The sequence below is a fragment of the Myodes glareolus genome, chromosome 24 (assembly GCF_982192425.1).
Source record: "Myodes glareolus chromosome 24, mMyoGla1.1, whole genome shotgun sequence".
Taxonomy (NCBI): Eukaryota; Metazoa; Chordata; class Mammalia; order Rodentia; family Cricetidae; genus Myodes; species Myodes glareolus.
In genome coordinates this window covers 41,152,382-41,172,054 of record NC_142049.1, presented here as the reverse complement: position 1 = coordinate 41,172,054, position 19,673 = coordinate 41,152,382, and positions in this window count along the sequence as shown.

Here is a 19,673-nt window from a genome sequence, read left to right as displayed (position 1 = left end):
TTTAAGGAAAAGACTGTGTGGATGTATTGCTTCTCAGAGCTGAGGTCTGTCAAGCAGATTTCAGTACTTTGCTTGTTTCTTCAAAACATTTGTATGATGCATGCGATAAGCCACCAAGAGAAACACTGGTTCAGACTGGAGCCATTGAAGTGCTACCTCAGGATGAGATGATCCATAAAGAGGGACAGAGTTGGGAAAAATGGAAATACATGGTGAATACTTATGGAGTGCACTAAGTCAGAGTTTTATTCCTAGACTTGAAATGACAAGGGTAAGAGCTGTCACTAGAAAGAGCAGAGCTATAGTTGTCCCTTAGAAGTAGTGATGAATGACCAGGCAGATGGAGAAGTATTGCCAACACAGTTTCATCAGATGACAGGAGAGGAAAGCTCAAATCCTCTCACCTGTCACCTAGGATCCTGGGAAATTCCAGAGAGACTCAGTTCAGCAGAAAGGTCACACCAGTGTTACGACACGTATTATATCTGCCAAGTTTTCATTATTATTAGATCATTTTTCCTCAAATGTCTTTAATTTATTTTTCATTGTTTGCCTTTTATTTCAGTATTACTATTTTTATAGTATAATCACATACATTAATAATTTTTTTTCCTTAAGAATAGTTTAAAATTTATGGACAGAAATTTTTCTCAAGAATAAATATATAAATTTGGCTACAAAATAAAAATGATGATCTCCCCAGAGCTGCTCCCTGGCACTCTGAGCCTGGGCTGTGGGCTCAGCCGGGCAGGAGCAGTTCCTGTGCTTTGAGAACCTGCCTGACAGGCAGGCCCTGAATCACCTCAGCCACATTCTTGGTCAGCAAGAGACAGTGATCTTCTAGCAGGCATCCATTGGAGGAGGGGTGAGTTTGCTCCGGGCCAGAGGTCTTCGGCTAGGAGGAATTCAGAATCTCCCCACCCCCTCTCGACTTTCTGGTTGCACTGCAGTGGTGGCTATACCCTGCGGAGCTCTCCCGAATCCCATCCCAGCCTTCATCCAGGTACACCTCCCTCTCTTTCTCCTCTCCCCCTGGGGCCACAAGATCTCCCCAGAGCTGCTCCCTGGCACTCTGAGCCTGGGCTGTGGGCTCAGCTGGGCAGAGGCAGTTCCTGTGCTTTGAGAGCCTGCCTGACAGGCAGGCCCTGAATCACCTCAGCCACATTCCTGGCCAGCAAGAGACAGTGATCTTCTAGCAGACATCCATTGGAGGAGGGGTGAGTTTGCTCCGGGCCCGAGGTCTTCGGCTAGGAGGAATTCAGACTTTCCTCACCCCCCTCGACTTTCTGGTTGCACTGCAGTGGTGGCTATATTCTGCGGAGCTCTCCCGAGTCCCATCCCAGCCTTCATCCAGGTACACCTCCCTCTCTTTCTCCCCTCCCCCTGGGGCCACAAGATCTCCCCAGAGCTGCTCCCTGGCACTCTGAGCCTGGGCTGTAGGCTCAGCCGGGCAGGGGCAGTTCCTGTGCTTTGAGAACCTGCCTAACAGGCAGGCCCTGAATCACCTCAGCCACATTCCTGGCCAGCAAGAGACAGTGATCTTCTAGCAGACATTCATTGGAGGAGGGGTGAGGTTGCTCCTTGCCCTAGGTCTTCAGCTAGGAGGAATTCAGACTTTCCCCACCCCCCTCGACTTTCTGGTTGCCCTGCAGTGGTGGCTATACCCTGCGTAGCTCTCCCGAATCCCATCCCAGCCCTCATCCAGGTACACCTCCCTCTCTTTCTCCCCTCCCCCTGGGGCCACAAGATCTCCCCAGAGCCGCACACTTGCACGCTGGGCCGGGGCTGAGAGTGCAACCCGGCAGGAGGGAGTGCCTGTGTTTCAATAGACTGCCTGAGGAAAGGTAGGCATTCTGTCAGTGAAGTCCCTGCGCAACAAAGGAACCTGACCTGGTACCAGAAGATCCAATATAGAGAAGTTGAAGGAAAAGATGGGCAGATGCCAAGGCAAGAACTCCTCCAACAATCTAAAAAACCACATGAAATCACCAGATCCCAACGACCCTACAATAGAAGGACTTGAACCTCTTAATTCAGAAGAATTGGGAAAAAATGCCATGATGAAAGCAATAGAGTCCCTTAAACAGGATATGAATAATTCCCTTAAAGAACTGGATGAGAAGTACAAAAAAAGGATTGAAGAAATGAGTAAAGAAATAGAGGAAAAGTATGACAAAAAGTTTGAAGAAATGAGTAAATCCGTGAATGATACACTGGGAAACCAAGAAAAAACAATCAAACAGGTAATGGAAACAGTTCAAGAATTGAAAACTGAAATGGAGACAATGAAGAAAACACAAAACGAGGGCCGACTGGATATGGAAAATCTAGGTAAACGAACAGAGACTACAGAATCAAGCATAACCAATAGGATACAAGAGACGGAGGAACGAATCTCAGAGTCTGAAGATACCATAGAGAAAATAAATGCTTAGATCAAAGAAAACAGCAAATCCAACAAATTCTCATCACAAAACATTCAAGAAATCTGGGACACAATAAAAAAACCAAATCTAAGAATAATAGCGATTGAAGAAGGAGAAGAACTGCAGATCAAAGGCCCAGAAAATATATTCAACAAAATTATAGAAGAAAACTTTCCCACCTTAAAGAATGATATTCCTATGAAGGTTCAAGAAGCATACAGAACACCGAATAGAATTGATCAAAAAAATCCCCTCGCCATATAATAATCAAAACACAAAACATACAGATTAAAGAAAGAATATTAAAAGCTGCAAAGGAAAAAGGTCAAGTAACCTATAAAGGTAAACCTATCAGACTTACACCAGACTTCTCTATGGAAACCATGAAAGCCAGAAGGTCCTGGATAGAGGTACTGCAGAAACTAAGAGAGCATGGATGCAAACCCAGACTACTAATACACAGCCAAACTATCATTCACTATCAATGGAGAAAACAAAATATTCCAGGATAAGAACAAATTTAAACAATTTGTAGCCACAAACCCAGCCTTACAGAAAGTAATAGAAGGAAAATCACAACCCAAGGAATCCAATATTGCCAACACTGCCTACAATAACTCAGACATCTAGCGACCCTTCACGAGCTTAACTCAAAGAAGGGACACATACAAACTCTATTAAACAAACAAACAAAAAATAATAATAACCGGAGTCAACAACCACTGGTCATTAATATCACTTAATATCAATGGACTCAATTCACCTATAAAAAGGCACAGACTAAGAGATTGGATATGAAAACAGGATCCAACATTCTGCTGTTTACAAGAAACACACCTCAAACACAAAGACAGACATCTACTCAGAGTAAAGGGTTGGGAAAAGGTTTTTCAAGCAAACTGACCTAAGAAACAAGCAGGTGTAGCCATTCTAATTTCCAACAAAATTGACTTCAAACTAAAATCAATCAGAAGAGATGGAGATGGACATTTTATACTCATAACAAGAACAATTCACCAGGAGGAAGTCTCAATCCTGAATATATATGCCCCTAATATAAAGCCTCCTACTTATGTAAAAGAAACACTTCTAGAACTCAAGGCAGTCATCAATCCACAGACACTAATAGTAGGAGACTTCAACACTCCTCTCTCACCAATGAACAGGTCAATCAGACAGAAACCTAGCAGACCACCATGGATTAAAATTAGAATTCAAAAACAATGCTACCCCCAGGAAGTCAACAAACTCATGGAAGTTGAACAGTCAACTACCAAATCACCCCTGAGTCAAGGACGGAATTAAGAAAGAAATTAAAGTCTTCCTTGAATTTAATGAAAATAAAGACACAACATACTCAAACCTATGGGAAACTATGAAAGCAGTGCTAAGAGGAAAGTTCATAGCAATAGGTGCCCAAATAAAGAAAACGGAGAAAGCACACATTGGAGACCTAACAGCACCCTTGAAAGCTCTAGAAAAAAAAGAAGCTGATTCATCCAGGAGGAGTAGAAGACTGGAAATAATCAAACTGAGGGCTGAAATCAACAAAATAGAAACAGAGAAAACAATCCAAAGAATCAATGAATCAAAAAGCTGGTTCTTGGAGAAAATCAACAAGATTGACAAACCCCTATCCAAACTAATCAAACGGCAGAGAGAGCACATGCAAATTAATAGGATCAGAAATGAAAAGGGGGATATAACCACAGACACAGAGGAAATTCAGAGAATCATTAGATCTTACTATGAAAGTTTATATGCCACAAAGTTGGAAAATGTAAAAGAAATGGACATTTTTGTAGATAAGTACCATATACCAAAGTTGAACCAAGACCAGGTGAACAATCTAAATAGACCTGTTAGTCGTGAAGAATTAGAAGCTGTTATCAGAAATCTCCCTGCCAAAAAAAGCCCAGGACCAGATGGTTTCAATGCAGAATTCTACCAGAACTTCCAGGAAGAGCTAATACCTATACTCCTTAATGTATTCCATAATATAGAAACAGAAGAGTCATTGCCAAACTCCTTTTATGAAGCTACAGTTACCTTAATACCAAAACCACACAAAGACACAACCAAGAAAGAGAATTACAGGCCAATCTCACTCATGAACATCGACGCGAAAATTCTCAATAAAATCCTGGCAAACCGAATCCAGGAACACATTAGAAAAATTATCCATTATGATCAAGTAGGCTTCATCCCAGAGATGCAGGGCTGGTTCAACATACGCAAATCTATCAATGTAATCCATCATATAAATAAACTGAAAGAAAAAAACCATATGATCATTTCATTGGATGCTGAAAAAGCATTTGACAAAATTCAACACCCATTTATGATAAAGGTGTTGGAGAGACTGGGGATACAAGGATCATACCTAAATATAATAAAAGCAATATACAGCAAGCCGACAGCTAACATCAAATTGAATGGAGAGAAACTCAAAGCCTTTCCACTAAAATCAGGAACACGACAAGGCTGTCCACTCTCTCCATACCTCTTCAATATAGTGCTTGAAGTTCTAGCAATAGCAATAAGACAACATAAGGAAATCAAGGGGATTCGAATTGGAAAGGATGAAGTTAAACTTTCGTTATTTGCTGACGATATGATAGTGTACATAAGAGACCCCAAAAACTCTACCAACGAACTCCTACAGCTGATAAACACCTTTAGTAATGTGGCAGGATACAAGATCAACTCCAAAAAATCAGTGGCCCTCCTATACACAAAGGATAAAGAAGCAGAGAGGGAAATCAGAGAAACATCACCTTTCATGATAGCCACAGATAGCATAAAATATCTTGGGGTAACTCTAACCAAGGAAGTGAAAGACCTATTTGACAAGAACTTTAAGTCTTTGAAGAAAGAAATTGAGGAGGATACCAGAAAATGGAAAGATCTCCCTTGTTCTTGGATTGGGAGGATCAACATAGTAAAAATGGCAATTCTACCAAAAGCAATCTATAGATTCAATGCAATCCCTATCAAAATCCCATCACACTTCTTCACAGACCTTGAGAAAACAATAATCAAGTTTACATGGAAAAACAAAAAACCCAGGATAGCCAAAACAATCTTATACAATAAAGGAACTTCAGGAGGCATTACCATCCCTGACTTCAAACTCTATTACAGAGCTACAGTATTGAAAACAGCTTGGTATTGGCATAAGAACAGAGAAATCGACCTTTGGAATCAAATAGAAGACCCGGATATTAACCCACAAACCTATGAGCACCTAATTTTTGACAAGGGAGCTAAAGGCAATGGAAGAAGGAAAGCATCTTTTTTTTAAGTAAATTTTATTAAATTATAAAAGTTTCCAATTCCGCCCCTCTTCCCAACACCCTCCCACTCCCCCCACTCCCTCTCCTCCTCCCTTTTCGTCCCTTAGGGCAGTCAGGGTTTCCTGCCCTGTGGGAAGTTCCAGTTCCTTCGCCCTCCCTCCAGGTCCAGGAAGGTGAGTGTCCAAACAGACTGGATCCCCAAAATCCAGTATATGCAGAGGAAACAGGTCCCAGTATCATAGTCAATGGCTTTTCAGAAAGACTTCGGGCCAGACACAGTCAGAGAATCCAGCCAAATTCCGAGGATCTGGTTAGATCACCTCCTCGTTCAGTCCCAGTCCAACTGGCCTTGGTAAACTCTCATTAGATCCGTTCCCTTGTATCAGTGGGTGATAGCATCCCTCGCAGTACTGATTTCGTTTTTCATGTTCTTCCTCCTTCTGCTCCTCATTTGGACCTCGGGGGGGGGGGCTCAGTCCAGTGCTCCAATGTGGGTCTCCGACTGTATCGCCATCCTTCGCCAGATGAAGGATCTATGGTGATAAGCAAAATATACATCAGTATGGTTATGGGCCACGGCCGATTCAGGCACCCTCTCCTCTGTCCAGAGAACAATCTGGGGGATCTCTCCTTGGACCTGGGATCCCATATATAATCAAGTCTCCTGTAAACCCTAAAATGGCTCCCTTAGTTGAAATATATTCTTCCCTGATCCCATATTCATCCTTCCTTCCTCCCCCCCCCATCCCAGGCCACAGAGCTTTCCCTGTTCCTCCCCTACTCCCTTCTCTCTAACCCTCTCCCCTTCCATCAACCCTCCCACCCCCCCATGCACCTGAGGTTACCTGGGACTCTTGTCTATTTCCTACCTCCTGGTGGATAGCTAAATAATCTTCATCAGGTTCATCTTCTTATTTAGCTTCTCTAGGATCACGAATAATAGGCTCAAAGACCTTTAACTATGGTTAGAATCCACTTATGAGTGAATACGTACCGTGTTCCTCTTTTTGGGTCTGGCTTACCTCACTCAGTAAAGCGTTTTCTATTTCTATCCATTTGCATGCAAAATTCAAGATGTCATTGTTTTTTACCGCTGAGTAAAACTCTAATGTGTATATGTTCCACACCTTTTTTAACCATATGATCATTTCATTAGATGCTGAAAAAGCATTTGTCAATATTCAACACCCCTTTATTATAAGGGTGTTGGAGAGATTGGTATTCGAGGATCATACCTGAATATAATAAAAGCAATATATAGCAAACCGACAGCTAACATCAAATTGAACGGAGAGACTCTAAGCCATTCCACTAAAATCAGGAACACGACAAGGCTGTCCACTCTCTCCATACCTCTTCAATATAGTGCTTGAAGTTCTAGCAATAGCAATAAGACAACATAAGGAAATCAAGGGGATTCGAATTGGAAAGGATGAAGTTAAACTTTCGTTATTTGCTGACGATATGATAGTGTATATAAGAGACCCCAAAAACTCTACCAACGAACTCCTACAGCTGATAAACACCTTTAGTAATGTGGCAGGATACAAGATCAACTCCAACAAATCAGTGGCCCTCCTATACACAAAGGATAAAGAAGCAGAGAGGGAAATCAGAGAAACATCACCTTTCATGATAGCCACAAATAGCATAAAATATCTTGGGGTAACTCTAACCAAGGAAGTGAAAGACCTATTTGACAAGAACTTTAAGTCCTTGAAGAAAGAAATTGAGGAAGATACCACAAAATGGAAAGACCTCCCCTGCTCTTGGATTGGGAGGATCAACATAGTAAAAATGGCAATTCTACCAAAAGCAATCTATAGATTCAATGCAATTCCCATCAAAATCCCACCAAACTTCTTCACAGACCTTGAGAGAACAATAATCAAGTTTATATGGAAAAACAAAAAACCCAGGATAGCCAAAACAATCTTACACAATAAAGGAACTTCTGGAGGCATTACCATCCCTGACTTCAAACTCTATTACAGAGCTACAGTGTTGAAAACTGCTTGGTATTGGCATAAGAACAGAGAAGTTGACCTATGGAATAGAATAGAAGACCCGGGTATTAACCCACAAAGTTATGAACACCTGATTTTTGACAAGGGAGCTAAAGGCATACAATGGAAGAAGGATAGCATCTTTAACAAATGGTGCTGGCATAACTGGATGTCAACCTGTAGAAGAATGAAAATAGATCCATATCTATCACCATGCACAAAACTCAGGTCCAAATGGATTAAAGACATCAACATTAATCCGTCCACTTTGAACCTGATAGAAGAGAAAGTGGGAAGTAATCTACAAGATATAGGCACAAGAGACCACTTCCTAAGCAGAACCCCAGGAGTGCAGACAATAAGAGAAACAATGAATAAATGGGACCTCCTGAAACTGAGAAGCTTCTGTAAAGCAAAGGACACTGTCAGTAAGACAAAAAGCTACCTTCCGACTGGGAGAAGATCTTAACAAACCCCTCATCAGACAAAGGTCTGATCTCCAAAATATATAAAGAACTCAAGAAACTAGACACTAAAACTCTAATTAACCCAATTAAAAAATGGGGTACTGATCTGAACAGAGAATTCACAACAGATGAATTTCGAATGGCCAAAAGGCACTTAAGGTCATGCTCAACCTCCTTAGCGATCAGGGAAATGCAAATCAAAACAGCTTTGAGATATCTTCTTACACCTGTCAGAATAGCCAAACTCAAAAACACCACTGATAGCCTATGTTGGAGAGGATGTGGAATGAGGGAACACTCATCCATTGTTGGTGGAAATGCAAACTTGTGCAGCCACTGTGGAAATCAGTGTGGCGGTTTCTCAGGAAACTGGGAGTCAACCTCCCTCAGGACCCAGCAATTCCACTCTTGGGAATATACCCAAGAGATTCCCTATATACTACAAAAGCATTTGTTCAACTATGTTCATAGCAGCACGATTTGTAATAGCCAGAACCTGGAAACAGCCTAGGTGCCCCTCAATAGAAGAATGGTTAAAAAAGGTGTGGAACATATACACATTAGAGTTTTACTCAGCGGTAAAAAACAATGACATCTTGAATTTTGCATGCAAATGGATGGAAATAGAAAACGCTTTACTGAGTGAGGTAAGCCAGACCCAAAAAGAGGAACACGGTATGTATTCACTCATAAGTGGATTCTAACCATAGTTAAAGGTCTTTGAGCCTATTATTCGTGATCCTAGAGAAGCTAAATAAGAAGATGAACCTGATGAAGATTATTTAGCTAACTGCCAGGAGGTAGGAAATAGAGAAGAGCCCCAGGTAACCTTGGGTGCAGGGGGGGGGTAGGAGGGTTGTTGGAAGGGGAGACGGTTAGAGAGAAGGGAGTAGGGGAGGAATGGGGAAAGCTCGGTGGACCGGGATGGGGGGGAGTGAGGAAGGATGAATATGGGATCAGGGAAGAATATATTTCAACTAAGGGAGTCATATTAGGGTTTTCAGTAGACTTGATTATATATGGGATCCCAGGTCCAAGGAGAGATCCCCAGATTGTTCTCTGGACAGAAGAGAGGGTGCCTGAACCGACCTTGGCCTATAACCATACTGATGAATATTTTGCTTATCACCATAGATCCTTCATCTGGAGATGGATGGCTATACAGACGGAGACCCACATTGGAGCACCGGACTGAGCCTCCCAAGGTCCAAATGAGGAGCAGAAGGACGAAGAAAATGAAAGAGGAAATAAGGACTGCGAAGATGCTATCACCCACTGATACAAGGGGACTGATCTAATGAGAGCTTACCATGGCCATTTGGACTGGGACTGAACGAGGACGTGATCCAACCAGATTCTCTGAATGTGGCTGGACAGGAGTCTTTCTGAAAAGCCATTTACAATGACACTGGGACTTGTTTCCTCTGCATATACTGGATTTTTGGGATCCAGTCTGTTTGGAGACTCACCTTTCTGGACCTGGAGAGAGGTGGGAGGAACTTGAACTTCCCAAGGGCAGGAAACCCTGACTGCCCTTAGGGACAAAGAGGGAGGAGGAGAGGGAGTGGGGGGAGTGGGAGGGTGTTGGGAGGAGGGGCAGAAATGAAACTTTTGTAATTTAATAAAATTACTTTAAAAAAAACCCCCAAAAAACAAAAAATAAAAATGATAACATAATTAATTAAAATGATGTTTATTAAAGTCAACTGAAATCCAAAGAGCATTAGTCCTAATAATGTTTAAAATGTTGTTCTCCTAATTAAAGGTCTGCATCGTTCTGTAGTCAACAGTGTGTTAACCTGAAAAAGACAGAGATGGAATCAGCCCAGTTTACTCCTATTAATTCCATGAGGAGGTATTAAAATCATCTGCTTATTTCCCAGTAGTAACTATTCATAATTCACCAACAGCAAAAAGAGTGTGGCAAGCAGGATCGGTTTTCTAGGGTAAACTGAGAGTATTCCTATGTTACCATTCTTTTAGGTGCCCATAGATCCCCTCAAAACTGTCATGCTGAGTGAACAATTGCCCAGCACTGGTTGGGTAGGACATGGTTAAGCCACATCCAAAGCACATCGTTCTTCCCATGGCTCACAAAGGACATGTACCTCATGTATGCTAAGTGAAATGGCATTTTAAAAAATCTGAATGGGAACCTATGGTACCTGTGATTTGAAGAATATATAAGACAAATCATTGAAGGACTTAGACTCTGAGCCTTTACAAAGTAGAGATTAGCAAATTTTATGTAGTGATATAAAATGTATAACTAAACTCTGCAAATAATGAGATAGACGGGCCAACACACTTCATTACATTGACAATATAAAACAAAAGTAGCATTTTTGTTTGGAGATGGTAGTAATGAGAGTGTGAAGATGGGTATGAGTTGGAACTTAGGACACCCATTGAGCATTCAAGGAAATTGTCAGGTTGGCTGCCATTTGGAAGAAAACCACATTTAGGGTAGTACTGATGTGGAAGAGGCAGTATCAATAGTGACACCACCTTCATGCAGAGCCCTTCAAGGCTACATGTAGTAAGTGACCACTAGTTCATTTCCAGGCTGCTGAGACTCCTGAAATAATTACACAGAAACTATATTAATTAAATCACTGCTTGGCCCATTAGCTCTAAGTTCTTATTGGCCAACTTTTACATATTAATTTAATTCATCTCTACTAATCTTTGTATCTCCACATGGCAGTGGTTTACTGGCAAAGTTTTAACATGTCTGCCTCTGGAGGTGGCTCCATGGCTTTTTCCCTAACTCCACCTTCCTTCTCCCAACATTCAGTTTAGTTTTCCCATTTAGCTCTGTTCTATCCTATCAGGCAATGCCGGTTTCTTTATTAACCAGCTATACAATAACACACTCCAAACTTATACTGCTCAATGGTGCTATGGTGGGGATTAGTCCTTAATGGAGAGAGCAGCAGTTATTTACATGGAGTTGGACCAGTTAGGATTCAATGGAATAGGCTGATTTGTGAGACATGATTTGCCTGGGTTTCAGTTTATCAGTCACACACTACAAGCAGATACTGCTCAATGTTGTTACCTATGATGGGAGTTGGTCCTGAAAGGAGGAAGAAGTAATTACTTAGGGAGTGGTAGACCTAAAAGGATATGATGGAGAGGCCAATATATGAGTGTAATTGGGACAGATGCCAAAAAACATCTTAGTGGATATCTGGACTTGAAGGTATCTGATGAGCAACTTGGTACCTGAATACATACGGGAAGTCATATGATTTGCTCAATGTTTTTATAAGCCTCCTCTGGGTCAGAAGCACCTGTTCCTGAAGACAAATCCCAACTCCAGAAGAAAGAAGAAGAGTCTAGAATCTTTCTGTGGAAAGGACTTCTTCAACCTTGGTAATCTCTCCACATCTAGACTGGTAAATACAAGAAAGGTAAAAATATATTTTAAGACTATTACTTTAAGAGAGTTACTGTCGTAGTGTTTCTCTGAGTTTACTTCTCTATGATGCTATCACAAAATGCAACATGGAGGGTCTAGGACTTCCTCCTTGGAAGGCATGAGACATATAATTCCTTTTGAAACAGAGGTGGTCTGACTTTAACAGACTCTACTTTCCCACAAATTATTCCTATTTGTGTCTGTCATTCATTCAAGAAGAAGGTGATATACATATAATGTTTTTCAGGCTACAAACCCTATAAGCAGGTTCATTGTTAGTTCTCAAAACTGATCTGTTATGTGTGCACACATATATTTGTATGTATATTGATACCAAGAGGAAACAGATTTTTAGAATTTGAATAACTGAGGAATGTGGCAGGAAGTGCACATTAATTTACAAAGAGCACAGGTCTATGGACAGAGGGAATGCATGGGAAATCATGGTAAAGCAATACAGTGGAGCAAGTTTTCCACTCCTTCACTCCAATAAACAACAAAAGTAATTGGTACTTGGGAGTCAGATAGAGATAGGTAGGTAAGTTGATAGGTAGATAGATGATATATAGATAGATGATAGATAGATGATAGGTAGATAGATAGATAGATAGATAGATAGATAGATAGATAGATAGATAGATAGATGGGTTAGGTGTGGTGGGTGAGGTGAGGTGGGTGGGTGGGTGGTTGGTTTGTTGGGTGGGTGGGTGGATGGATAGGTGGGTAGGTGGGTGAGTGGATGGATGGATGGATAGACAGACAGGCAGACAGACAGGCAGGCAGACAGACAGATAGGCAATAGTTATAACTAAGTTGTAAGAGGTGATAACTAGATACACAGAGAAACATTACTGCTGTCAACACACAGTTGACCAGAAGATAGGTAAAAATAAAATCCCAAACATCTTTCTCCCTCTCTCCAGTGTCCTTGAAATGTCACTAACTGCCTCACTGGAGAGAATGTGGAGTAAAGGGAACACTTCTGCATTGGTGGTGGGAGTGCAAACTGGTACAGCCCCTTTGGATATCAGGAGACATGTATCTATGCACTCTAATTGGTCTTAGATTTCCTAGATTATGGAGAAAATATATAAACTTCTGATCTTCTTGCCTTCAACTGATGAGCACTGTAGTTACAAGTGAACATTACCATAGCCACATTTATGCTGACTGGAGCTGATGTCCACCACCTCCACTCTCAACCCCATTTAATTGTTTCTCTCCTGTTGTTACACAATTGTTAGCTAGAATTTTCATTCACCCATAATTGTGACTGCTATCTTGTATATAGTGTGGGTAAGTCTCCTTGCTTTTCCATTATTCTCTTCTATAGACACAGAACGTTTTCATGGACAAAGCATTTGTTGATGGTTGGTCCTGTTGATGCTATATGGCTTAGTTCATAAAAACAACTGCACTGTAAGAATGAGAATTTATATTCCAGCCTCCAGAATAATCCAGACCTGGCAAATTATGCCCATCACTCCAGCACTGTGGATGCAAAGACCAAAAAATCCCAGAAGTTTTGCTGGTCTTAGGTTGAATATGTGAGCTCAATGTTCAGTGAGCTTCCTTACAAAGTAAGGTAGTGATGTCTTTAAAGAAAAAGTTGACATTAACCTGTAGTTTCTAGTAACACCTACCCCCCCACACACCTGACACATATACTGCCCTGGTCCTGAGGTAGTTTTTCTAGATTGGAATTCACACTGTCAGAACCTGATGAATTCAGTCATCTTTATGTGTTACAGTTCCTTCCTTAGAAATGTATAAAAAAGTCATTCTCATGCTGTTGTGGGGATTCAAAGTGACAATAAAGTTAGCTTTATATGAATGGATGCATTCACTCCATATCTGAGATTGTCCTGTTCCTCCAGTTGCAGTGGGATGCCCATCTCTATCCAAATTTCAGGCGCTTCACTGTATCACCTTCTTTTCATTCATTCAGTCAACAGAGAGGGATGAGGGGATTAATATCCCATTTTTACTTAAAAATAGTTTCATTTTCCCCAGCTAAGCAAGCTGCAGTATAGTTCCTTCATCAAGTCACCTTATCACGTTTAGAGCCTGAGTTTTGTCAGTTTTCCATTCTGAGGACAAATTCAGTTTTTCAATATTATTTTCTTTATAATGATTTTTGGAGGTTGACTTTGCTTATGTGCTGTATTACATTTCTGATTTCTTTGTGTGTGGGGGATGGCAGTGGGTATGTGGAGGCTGCTCTGGGTCTCTGGCAGGTGGTATGTGAAGGTAGGGGAATGGGGTGTTCCTCCAGGTTCAAGGGCCTAGAGAGTTGAGCTGTCTGTGCGGGGACCCAGACACTTACCTCTCCAGGGGCAGTCTGGGCCAAGGCTCTGGTGGGTACTGATGTGGAGGGGCAAGTTTTTGTTTCTTCATTTCTGTCTTGACCCATTTTGCATTCAGTAGTACATTGTCCAGTTTCTGAGTTTGTAAGCTTTCTGTTGTTTCCTTTGTTGTTCACATGTAGCTTCAAAACTTGGTTGTCAGATAGGATCCAGGGCAGTAACTGCATGATCCTCCTGTTCTTTTTACTTCGACGAGTATGTAACATCCTTCCTTATATTCTCTGTTTAGTTTTGGTTTGAATTCTGTTTTGCAAGATTTTAAAATGTCTACATCAGCTTATTCTTGAGTCCATTTGATTCTAATATCTTTTTCCATTTTTTATATTGAACTTATAACTATCTTTGATACTATGATGTGTTTATTGGATGAAATAGCAGAATGGTTTTTAATTTGAATCCATCTGTTAGTGACTTTTTATTGGGAAAATGAGATCATTGACGTTGAGAGCTATTAATGAGCAATGTTTATGATTCTTGCTAATTTGTTTCTAAGGTGTGTACTTTTGCTCCCCAGTATGTGATTTTCTGGACTGGGATTATTTGTTACTTGTGTTTTCTTGGTTGTGATTAACCTTTTCACTTTGGAGTTTTTCTTCTAGCATCTTCTCTAGAGCTGCATTTGTAGTTAGATACTGCATAAGTTTGGTTTTATCCTGGAATGTTTTCTTCTCCATCTATTATGATTGAAAGTTTTGGTCAGTATAGTGGTCTTGACTGACATCTGTGTTCTCTTAAGAGTTTGGAGGACATCCATCCAGACTCTTATGGCTTTTAGTGTCTTCATTAAGAAGCCATGCATTTTTCTAATGTATCGGACCTAATACATTGTTTGTTTTCTCCTTAGTAGCCTTTTAATATTCTCACTTTGTTCTGTTAAATTAGTGTTTTAACTATTATATGCTGCAGGGAATATTTTTTCTTGTCCAGTCTATTTGTTAATTTTTATGATGCTTCTACCTTAATAGACACCTCTTTCTTTATGTTACAGAAATTTTTTCCTAGGATTTTGTTGGAGATATTTAATGTTCATTTGACCTAAGATTCTTAAATTTGGTGTTTTCATAGTGTCCCAGGTATCTTGGAGGCGTTGTGCCTGGAATTTTTCTTTGGATTAAGTATCCATGCATTCTGTTGTTTCTTTGATGTTGAGGATTCACTGTTCCAAGTCTTATAATCTGTTAGTGAGGCTTACCTCAGAGGGTTTTGTTTGACTTCTTAAATTTTTCAATTCCAGTTTGGTCTATTTTATTCTATTTCTACTTTCATGTCTTCAACTGCTTTTATTATTACACTTTTTTCTGTTTTCAGGCTTTGTTAAGTGATTTATTTATTCATGTCTCCTTTAATGATAGCTGTTTCAAACATATTGTTTTTTACTTCAGCTGTATTGCATTTCTTAAAACTCAGTGTAGTATGGTTGCTGGGTTCTTATGAAGTCATCCTTTTTCTTGTGTTTTAATAAATGTGATTTGTGCTGGTGTCTTGGCATTTATGTTTAGAATTGTAGTGATAATAGAAGTTGATACCCTGTCATGTCTTTGTTAAGTAAGTGTTCCTTTCCTTGGTTTCTTTTGCCCTCTATGTATCTTAACAGAGTGGTGACTGTGGGTTGCCCCTGAGTCCCTGGAAAGTGTGGGCATTGGTGTACTGGGTAGACCACATTTCTAAATATTTGGGGCTGACATGAATGAATAACAATGCACTATGGGAAGTAATGAGAGGGATCTATGTAAATCAAAGTTAGGACTGCCCAGAGGTTCAGTGGAGTCCCTAGAAAGGAAAGTCAGAAAGATAGAAAAGGGCCCTGCAAGCAGAAGGCTACAAGGCTGGGACTGAGTCTATGGCATTGGAGGACAAGAAGAAGAGTGAAGAATGACTGCTCAGTTTGCCAAACGGGCATGATCAGTAGGTTCCCAGACATAGAGCACCACAGGAAATCTGTGTCCAAAGTCTTGGCTTTAAGAAGAGATGAGGCTAATGAAGGACAAGTATAAAACTGTTCTTAATATTCTCAAACATTATAGATTTCTATTTATTCACAGCTATATTCAACTGTACATCTATCCATCCATACACACATACATACACACATCCATCCATCCATATATATATATATATACATACATACACACATACATAAATACATACATACATACATATATACATACATAGTCACTCCCCTCAGAAAACAGAAGGCATGAAATAAAATGGACACTGCTATATCATTAATGCAGACTCTTAGGAAAGGTGTAGGAATGACTATGAGGAACACAGAAGCATGTTTTAGGAGCAGAGAGAGTTATAGTACCTGGACTGATGGATGGAGAGAAGTTAAAAGAATCCAGAATAGATTGTAGTAGCTATGGTTATGGATATGGGTCACAGGAAAGGTGGTATTGCCTAACTTAGGAACTATGCTAGGAATTTATCTTGGTGTGATGAACCAGCCTGTATGAACTTGTACCAGGGGTTTTATCCTTCTTATCCAGCATCACTTCTGGGGAATGATCTTACTTGTAGTAAGGGAGTATGTAGGAATTTGTGTTTTAAAGCTTGTGGGGTTGGGATCTATACATAGGAATAGTGACTTCAACAGAAAAAAGATTGTTAGTACTTGACACACGTGGGAAGGTCTCATCTTCCTAGTTCCATTTTACTCAGAAATGTATCATCTGTCTGATTTGAAGGAAAAGAAATCTGTGCTCCAGATACTGACACCAGGATCCAGGGAGTATTTGTAAAAAGTTTATTCACCTCCTATTTATGAGTTCCCAGTCATGTGCTATCATCTTATATCTAGAGATGATGAGAATGGGGATAATTTTTCTGAGTATAAACTCTGAGAATCAGTATATTGCAGAGGAAGACAGATATTGATGGAAAACAGAGTATCTACAAGTTTTTGGTTGACAGTTATTTTCTACATGTATGTGAAGGTTTTCTCTGGAATACCACACAAGTAACATTTCTCATAGCTGTGGAATGGGTAAATTTAGAGGAATGATCCATATGTTTTAGGTTGTTGTTGAGCCAACTCTGGACCTTGTGATTTCAGCAACATTCTTGCACCTAAGCATCAGGCTCTCTAATGCACATGTGATGATGACTTGGTTACAATCACAAACACCAGACAAGTCTAGACTTATTGGGCATTGACTTAATGAAAGGGACATGAAAAAGTCATTCTCATCAATAGACATGCAAACTGTGTTCAATTCAGGGAAAGAAAAGACAAAGTTGGCCTAAGAGAGGAAAAGAGAACTGTGGTTTTCCTTCCACTCATCAACCAGCCATGATGAAGGACTGTAGAGCTTGTGACTGATGCATCATCCTGACTCTCTTCACTAATAGAGAATGCAACTTCTTTCCACTCAGATTCTTCCAGCCCAGGTGAGTCTTCAGCTTGATTGTTATCTGCTCTGAAGCAAGAAAGAGACCATGCATCTATTTGTCTGTACTACTTGCCCTTATTTATTTTTTTCCTTTTCTTGATAGCTTTCTCTTTGATTTCTGGATTTTGAGAAAAAAAGTTTGAGAGTTCATTTTGGATTTGACTTGGTCATTTTTGCTCAGATTACTCCCTTTATGTTTAGTTGACCAGAAACCCTGGAATTGATAGAGAGGACTAATGAAGGACTAAAACTCTGACACAGAACCATGGACAAAGTTCATGTTCTTATAACATGCCTTCAGTCCTTCCATACTTCTTGCTCCTTGACAACAGAGTGAAAAAATGATTAAATTAAAAATCCTCTTAATTGGGTTCTGAAAATCATTTAGTTCTCTTATACTATACATGGCTAAATGGATGACTTATTTATACCCAATTATTGTAGTATAAATGAACTTATGACTGAGATATTTTAAGTCCTTAATGTGAAACTACTAGTGTTTCTTAGTTAATTTGATATAGTACCAAACATTCTTCAAATATTTTTGCTTGCATACCCAGACAAAGGCTACTCTCAAATTTATTCAGAGAAGTCTTTCTTTTCAGTGAATGCAGGGTTTATCAGAGATATATGGCTGTACAAAGTGCTAACAAAAAAGGATGGTGCAGAGTTTGGCCCTAAACAAGGCATTTATATCATCATCCATGACATAAAGGAATGGTTTCAAAGAGGGGGCTGAAGAAATATAAGAGCCGATGTTGAGGAAAGTGCTTTTATATGTTGTGCATGTAAGCGTGGCACGGTAATAGCAATCATGAATTCACAGCTGTTTTGTCTACTGGCCCTGGGACTACACACTGAGTACTCTGAACAGTCAGCTTTCAAAACAGAAGGGTATCATAGGATGATGCTACTTACTGATGAAATAGTGGCAGATAGCAGATTGTGAAAGTACGGAAAACATTGTATTAAGCTTTGTAGCTCCTTTGACCCCACCAGGTTATGTTGGCTCATTCCAAACTCAGGGTTACATATTGACCTTACTTTACTTCTGGAATACAAAATGAAACAAAAATTATGAATATGGAAGAGATATTTGTAAGGAAGTAATGGGTATGGCAAGGGTGAGAGGAAAAGAAGAGAGGGAGAGTAACCAGAATGTAGTGCATATGTATGGAATTATAAAAGAACTAATTTATTAACAAAATATCTGTGTGACATTGATTCAGATTTGCATCTACGATAAAGCAATTTCTTCCACCATCCTTCATTTCTTCCTTTCTCTGACATATCTTCCTGTTTTCCTGCCATATTCCCAATAATGATTCTATATTACATGAACACTTATTGTAACACACATGGAACTAGGTTCTCATGATGCACAACATATAAAAGGCCTTCCACTTCTCACAATGCTAACTACTTTAGACATGATATCCTCATGTATGTCTTAGTCTTAGCAAGAGGGGGCACTTCCTTCACGTCTCCATTATGATTTCCTTTCTACCTTTAAGAAGGATCTTCCCAGTCATTGAAAGTGGCCATGCTACATGATTGATGGCCCCTGTTTCCTTTTCTGTACCTGGATATAAGCAGTGATTACCCCAACATTTTATCACTGCCCCCACATGGCCTGCTCAGACCGTTCTCCTTTTAGAACATAGTATGTCTCAGGATACTGGGTTGCAATGTTGGGACTACTGAATATTCCAACGTCAGTAGAAGACTTTTGTCAAAGTATAGAGGGCCCAGAATGAGGTTATTTGGTTGTGAACATTTTTGCTATGGTGGAACTGACAGGAAACAGACTGTGCTCTGCTACTGGTTTGTTGAGGTGGCAAGAATGTCTTCACTATCTAATCCATATCACATTATTTCCTGGTTATCAAGAAAGCCAACCAATCAGCCAACCAACCAAGCCAACAAATAAGCAAGCAGAAGCCAAGCAAACAAATCAAGTGAATAATCTCATCTCTTAAAAATCATTATATTTCAAAGAAGATGAAGGTGGGGTGTGATGTCCTCCATCATAAAATGTTCCAAGACAGTCCTGGGAGGTAGTTCTATGGGTAAAGCACTTGTTCTGCAAATTTGACGGTCTGAGTTCTAATACTCATCACCCACATTTATGCTGGGCTGTGGCCTGCCTATATTTACAGCACTTGTATATCCCTGGGAAATAACCATTAACTAGACTAGCTGAGTAGGTTGTTCCAGTTTTAAATGGAAGATCTTGCCTCAACACATAATGTGGAGAGTGATAAAACACCCAAGACTCTGAGCTCTGTCCTCCAAA